Below are 6,110 nucleotides of genomic sequence, written 5' to 3' on the forward strand. Positions count from 1 at the left end.
AGAAGCCAGGGTTTGATTTGAAAATATTTTAAAACATTTTAACTTAGAAAACTGTGTGTAAATTCAAAGTAAAAACCTTCGACCCTTTAAACAATAATAGCCCTTTGAGAATATTGCATATGATGAGACTGCAGCCTACCAGGCTTCTCCATCCATGGGATTTTCCAGGCAAGAGTACTGGCGTGAGGTGCCATTGCCTTCTCCATATGATGAGAAGGTGACCTCAAAGTCTAGAACCATGCTGTATGGAGGGGGAGGGGAGTCAGGAGGGCGATGGGAGTGGGCCACATGAGTAAAAATGGGGATTTGACTTGTTTTCCGGATTGTCTCTTTCCATCACTGGGGCTATAAGAAATAATGTAGAATTATAGTGAGGTCTTTTTTGCCTTTAATATGTTTCGCTATTATGTTTTTCTTTTTTTGGTTTTTGGCTGCAGCCACAAGGCTTGTGGGATCTTGTGGGATCTTTGTTCCCAGACCAGGGATTAAACCCACACCCTTGCGGTGAAAGTGCAGAGTCCCAGCCATTGGACTGCAAGGGAATTTCCACTGTTTCTTTTTTTATACTGCCTTCTCCTCTCCCTCACCAAAATGCTGCATTTGAAAATGTATCTTTTCTGTCTTATTTTATCTTACTTTCCATAACTGCTCTCTGTTCTCAGCAAGTTTTCTTGGACCTATCTTGTGTACAGGTGACAAGCACATATAAGTCAAAGCATTTTTCTGCAAATGAGGTTGGTTAAGCAGAGAAAAGGAGTGCGTCAAGGCTGTATATTGTCACCCTGCTTATTTAACTGATATGCAGAGTACATCATGAGAAACACTGGACTGGAAGAAACACAAGCTGGAATCAAGATTGCCGGAAGAAATACCAATAACCTCAGATATGCAGATGACACCAGTCTTATGGCAGAAGGTGAAGAGGAACTAAAAAGCCTCTTGATGAAAGTAAAAGAGGAGAGTGAAAAAGTTGGCTTAAAGCTCAACATTCAGAAAACGAAGATCATGGCATCTGGTACCATCACTTCATGGGAAATAGATGGGGAAACTGTAGAAAGTGTCAGACTTTATTTTTTGGGGCTCCAAAATCACTGCAGATGGTGACTGCAGCCATGAAATTAAAAGACGCTTACTCCTTGGAAGAAAAGTTATGACCAACCTAGACAGTATATTCAAAAGCAGAGACATTACTTTGCCGACTAAGGTCCGTCTAGTCAAGGCTATGGTTTTTCCAGTGGTCATGTATGGGTGTGGGAGTTGGACTGTGAAGAAGGCTGAGCGCCGAAGAATTGATGCGTTTGAACTGTGGTGTTGGAGAAGACTCTTGAGAGTCCCTTGGACTGCAAAGGAGACCCAACTAGTCCATTCTGAAAGAGATCAGCCCTGGGATTTCTTTGGAAGGAATGATGTTAAAGCTGAAACTCCAGTACTTTGGCCACATCATGCGAAGAGTTGACTCATTGGAAAGACTCTGATGCTGGGAGGGATTGGGGGGAGGAGGTGAAGGGGACGACAGAGGATCAGATGGCTGGATGGCATCACAGACTCGATGGACGTGAGTCTGAGTGAACTCCGGGAGTCAGTGATGGACAGGGAGGCCTGGCGTGCTACAATTCTTGGGGTCGCAAAGAGTCGGACATGACTGAGCTACTGAACTGAACTGAACTGAAACAGAGAAAAGATGGCAAGGTGTTTTGTTTCTCTGGAATCCTATGGGCTTGGAGGCACAATCTGGTGTACAGCAAGCTAGAGGGTCCAGAGTTAGCTGTGAAATCAGGTAAGTTACAAGTTTAGTACTAAACTGAGAGTCTGTTTGGGGCATCAAGGCTTAACATGGAGATTGTCATGAGCCCGAATCCTATGTTGGTTTTGGAACTCAGCAAGGGTCTTGAGGCTCCTTTGGCCAGAGTGTGACAGGCCTCAGGATTTCTTTGTACTAAGGAACAGAGCAACTTGGAAACTACTGTAGCTTCTGTTGTTGTTTAGTCGCTAAGTCATGTCCGACTCTGTGACCTCATGGACTATAAGCCACCAGGTTTCTCTGTCCATGGGATTTCCCAGGGAAGAATACTGGAGTGGGTTGCCATTTCCTTAGTAGTTAGCTAATTTGATGCTCCACAATTTAGTTCTGGATCAGATATGAGTTGTTTCGGCTGGCCCTGTCCCAGAAGAAATTATAGAAGGTGCCTGCAAAGTAGTATGAGGCATTACCAACCCTCCAGAGAGAAAGTTGACTCCTGCTCAGGCCAGCAGGACCTTTAGGCTTCCAAGGCTTTGTATGAGTAGCAGTATGGCCACCAAATAGTCAAAATCGTATTGTTCATATCAGGGAGGACATAATTAGATGATTAGAATATGTAGATAATCAAAGTTCTCATTTATCTAACATTTTTGGCCTCTTCTTGCAAATGAAAAAACAAAAGCCAAAAAATTTTCACTGGGTGTTAATTAGAAACAGCATTGCGGACTTCCCTAGTGGTCCAGTGGTTAAGAATCAGCCTTGCAATGCAGGGGATGTGGGTTGGATCCCTTAGTCAGGGAACGAAGATCTCGCATGCTATAGAGCCACTAAGCCAGTGCTCTGCAACTACTGAGCCTGCATGCCACAACTAGAGAGTCCATGCGCTGAAGGCAAGATCCCTCATGATGCAGCAAAGATCTTGCATGCTGCGACTAAGACCCAAAGCAACCAAAAATAAATAAATAAATATTTTTTTAAAAAAAGAAATAAGAAACAGCATTAAGCAGTTAACTATTTCCCTGCCCTTCCCAGTTTCTGGTCTTAGTGGCAAGTTGGAAGGAAGAGGAAAGGGGCAAGATGCTTGAAATGATATATCATGTATTTGAACTCATCTGGAGAGTCTGGGTAACAGTGGTGTCTGATCCTTCCTCACTTGGGTCTGCAGGTGTTCTAGAGAGAGACTCTTCTGGGTCTTTGGTGGCCATTACACTCTAAGCACAGCTTCACATGGTAAGTTCCATGAGTCAGCAAATATCTGTACAGAGCCCACCTTCAGTTCAGTTCAGTTCAGTTGCTCAGTCATGTCCGACTCTTTGTGACCCCATGAATCGCAGCACGCCAGGCCTCCCTGTCCATCACCATCTCCCGGAGCTCACTCAGACTCACGTCCATCGAGTCCGTGATGCCATCCAGCCATCTCATCCTGGGTCGTCCCCTTCTCCTCCCGCCCCCAATCCCTCCCAGCATCAAAGTATTTTCCAATGAGTCAACTCTTCGCATGAGGTGGCCAAAGTACTGGAGCTTCAGCTTTAGCATCATTCCTTCCAAAGAAATCCCAGGGCTGATCTCCTTCAGAATGGACTGGTTGGATCTCCTTGCAGTCCAAGGGACTCTCAAGAGTTTTCTCCAACACCACAGTTCAAACGCATCAATTCTTCGGCGCTCAGCCTTCTTCACAATCCAACTCTCACATCCATACATGACCACAGGAAAAACCATAGCCTTGACTAGACGGACCTTAGTCGGCAAAGTAATGTCTCTGCTTTTGAATATACTATCTAGGTTGGTCATAACTTTTCTTCCAAGGAGTAAGCATCTTTTAATTTCTTGGCTGCAATCACCATCTGCAGTGATTTTGGAGCCCCCCAAAATAAAGTCTGACACTGTTTCTACTGTTTCCCCATCTATTTCTCATGAAGTGATGGGACTGGATGCCATGATCTTCGTTTTCTGAATGTTGAGCTTTAAGCCAACTTTTTCACTCTCCTCTTTCACTTTCATCAAGAGGCTTTTTAGCTCCTCTTCACTTTCTGTCATAAGGGTGGTGTAATCTACATATCTGAGGTTATTGATATTTCTCCCAGCAGTCTTGATTCCAGCTTGTGTTTCTTCCAGTCCAGCGTTTCTCATGATGTACTCTGCATATCAGTTAAATAAGCAGGGTGACAATATACAGCCTTCACATACTCCTTTTCCTATTTGGAACCAGTCTGTTGTTCCATGTCCAGTTCTAACTGTTGCTTCCTGACTTGCATACAGATTTCTCAAGAGGCAGGTTAGGTGGTCTGGTATTCCCATCTCTTTCAGAATTTTCCACAGTTTATTGTGAGAACAGGAAACCTGTATTCTACTGTCTGATTCACTATTAAGAAGCCACATAGGGGACTTCCCTCGTGGTCCATTGGCTAAGACTCCACGCTCCCAATGCAGAGGGTCCAGGTTCAATCTGTAGTCAGGGAGTTTAGGGTAGTGTTAGTCACTCAGTTGTGTCCGACTCTTTGTGACCCCATGGACTGTAGCCCACCAGACTCCTCTGTCCATGGGATTCTCCAGGCAAGAATACTGGAGTGGATTGCCATTTCCTTCTCCACTAGTCGGGGAACTAGATCTCATATGCCATGCTAAAAGTTCGTATGCTGCAACTAAAGACCCCACATACTGCAAGGAAGATGAAAGATCCTCTGTGCCTCAGCTAAGACCCTGAGCAGAAAAATTTTTAAAAAGGAAAAAAACATGTAGAGTTTGGGGAGAGGGCCAGGAGAGGAAGCTATGGGACTTCCCTCTCAGAGACTGTTTTCAATTGTCTTTAAATGACAGGAGTGAACAATATATTTATAAGATTCCTCCTAGCACTGAAATTCTGTGATTCTGGCAGAGATTGTGTCATTTGGATTTGCTTCTCTGATTAAAATGTGTGTAGTTGCTTGAAAAGTATTTGGTTGATTGTATGTGAAGCTAGAGTCATGTCTTTTTCAGGTTGTCCCATTACCCTTTTGTCTGGTCTATCCTTCCTTTCCTTGCTCAGATAGGATGAAGTTTCTTTGCACTAACAGTGTCAGGAGCTGGAACTGGAGTTACATGTCTGGTTTAAAGAGCTATCCAAAGGTTTCCATTTCTACTGGCTTGAGGGCAAAAGAGGTTTTTGGGGGGCTTGCCTTTGGCCTCTGAGCCCAAGGGATTCCAAATGAATGCTCCTCAAAGGTAAGCCTGTATCATTCAGCTTTGTGGTGCATTCACCCCCACAGCTTGTGCAAGGCAGACAGTGTTCAATAAAGAAATATTGTACCTGAGAATAAAATGGCATTGTCCTTTAGTTCCCTTCCCAAACCACTAGGTGTCGCCTCCACCTCAGAGAAACTAGGCCCCTCCTCTCCCTGCACACCCACCCTTCTCGCTCTACTCCGGGAGCTCTCAGCTTCTTGGAATTGTGATTGCTGGAGAAGTGGCCTGAAGCAGGAGATGCACGGTGGCTCTTAGCAGGGGGGAGGAAAATGGGTTGATATGCATTTCCTTAATGACAATTTGAGGAAAACTCCCTAAGGTCCCATGGCAGTTCCTCCCAGCAACCATGACTTCATCCCTCCCAAGCTGGTCCTCGCAATCAGATCAGCTCCTCCAGATCTGGGGTGTCTGGGGTGAGCCTTCTAGGCTGGATGCTTAGGAGGGAAGGTGGAACCCAAAGGGGACACAGAGGGCTTCCACTGCTGGAAATGTTCTGCTGAGTCAGTCCCTGAGCTTTTCTTGGGTGCGAGCCTGGGCCGTGAAGGGAGACAAAGAGAAGAGGCTGTTCTGGGGTCCTGCCCAGGAGCAGATGGTGTGATGGAAGCCCAGTGGGCTGTGGTGGCCTCTGAGGACCCGGGAGGGCACAGACGGGGTGTAGGGCCAGGAAGAGAGAGATTTGAGAGTTGAGTCTTAAGGAAAAGGGAGACTCATGGACTTCATAAGGACTCGGGAAAAATCGGTCCTTGGGACGCCTTGGTCCTGGAGGGGCCTGTTCTTCAGGGAGCAAGCATGTTTTGCTGGTGAAGGGGAGAGAGAGTTTGCGGCAGTGAGAAGGGTGGTGTGGCTCGCTAGGTGGAGGACAAGTGAGGATACCAAATACGTGGGGGTTCCAGACTTCTTCCTGAAACTGGAGTGTCTGAGGGATTCGGAGAAATTGAGAAAGGAGACCCTAAGCAGAGCGGGATGTGCGAGGGCCGTGTAGAGAGGCCCCGGCTCCTGGGAGTGAGATGGACAGCGCGCGCTGGGGTGGCCCGGGGGGCCTGGAGGAGACCGGGCAGGCCTCAAAGTGAGGGGACGCCCGGAACCTCGCCGGCCTGGGAGGCCCTTCCGCGGCGCCCCCTGGGTGGGTGTGAGACCTGGGAGGTCC

Source organism: Oryx dammah, unplaced genomic scaffold, assembly GCF_014754425.2.
Source record: "Oryx dammah isolate SB20612 unplaced genomic scaffold, SCBI_Odam_1.1 HiC_scaffold_1, whole genome shotgun sequence".
Taxonomy (NCBI): domain Eukaryota; kingdom Metazoa; phylum Chordata; class Mammalia; order Artiodactyla; family Bovidae; genus Oryx; species Oryx dammah.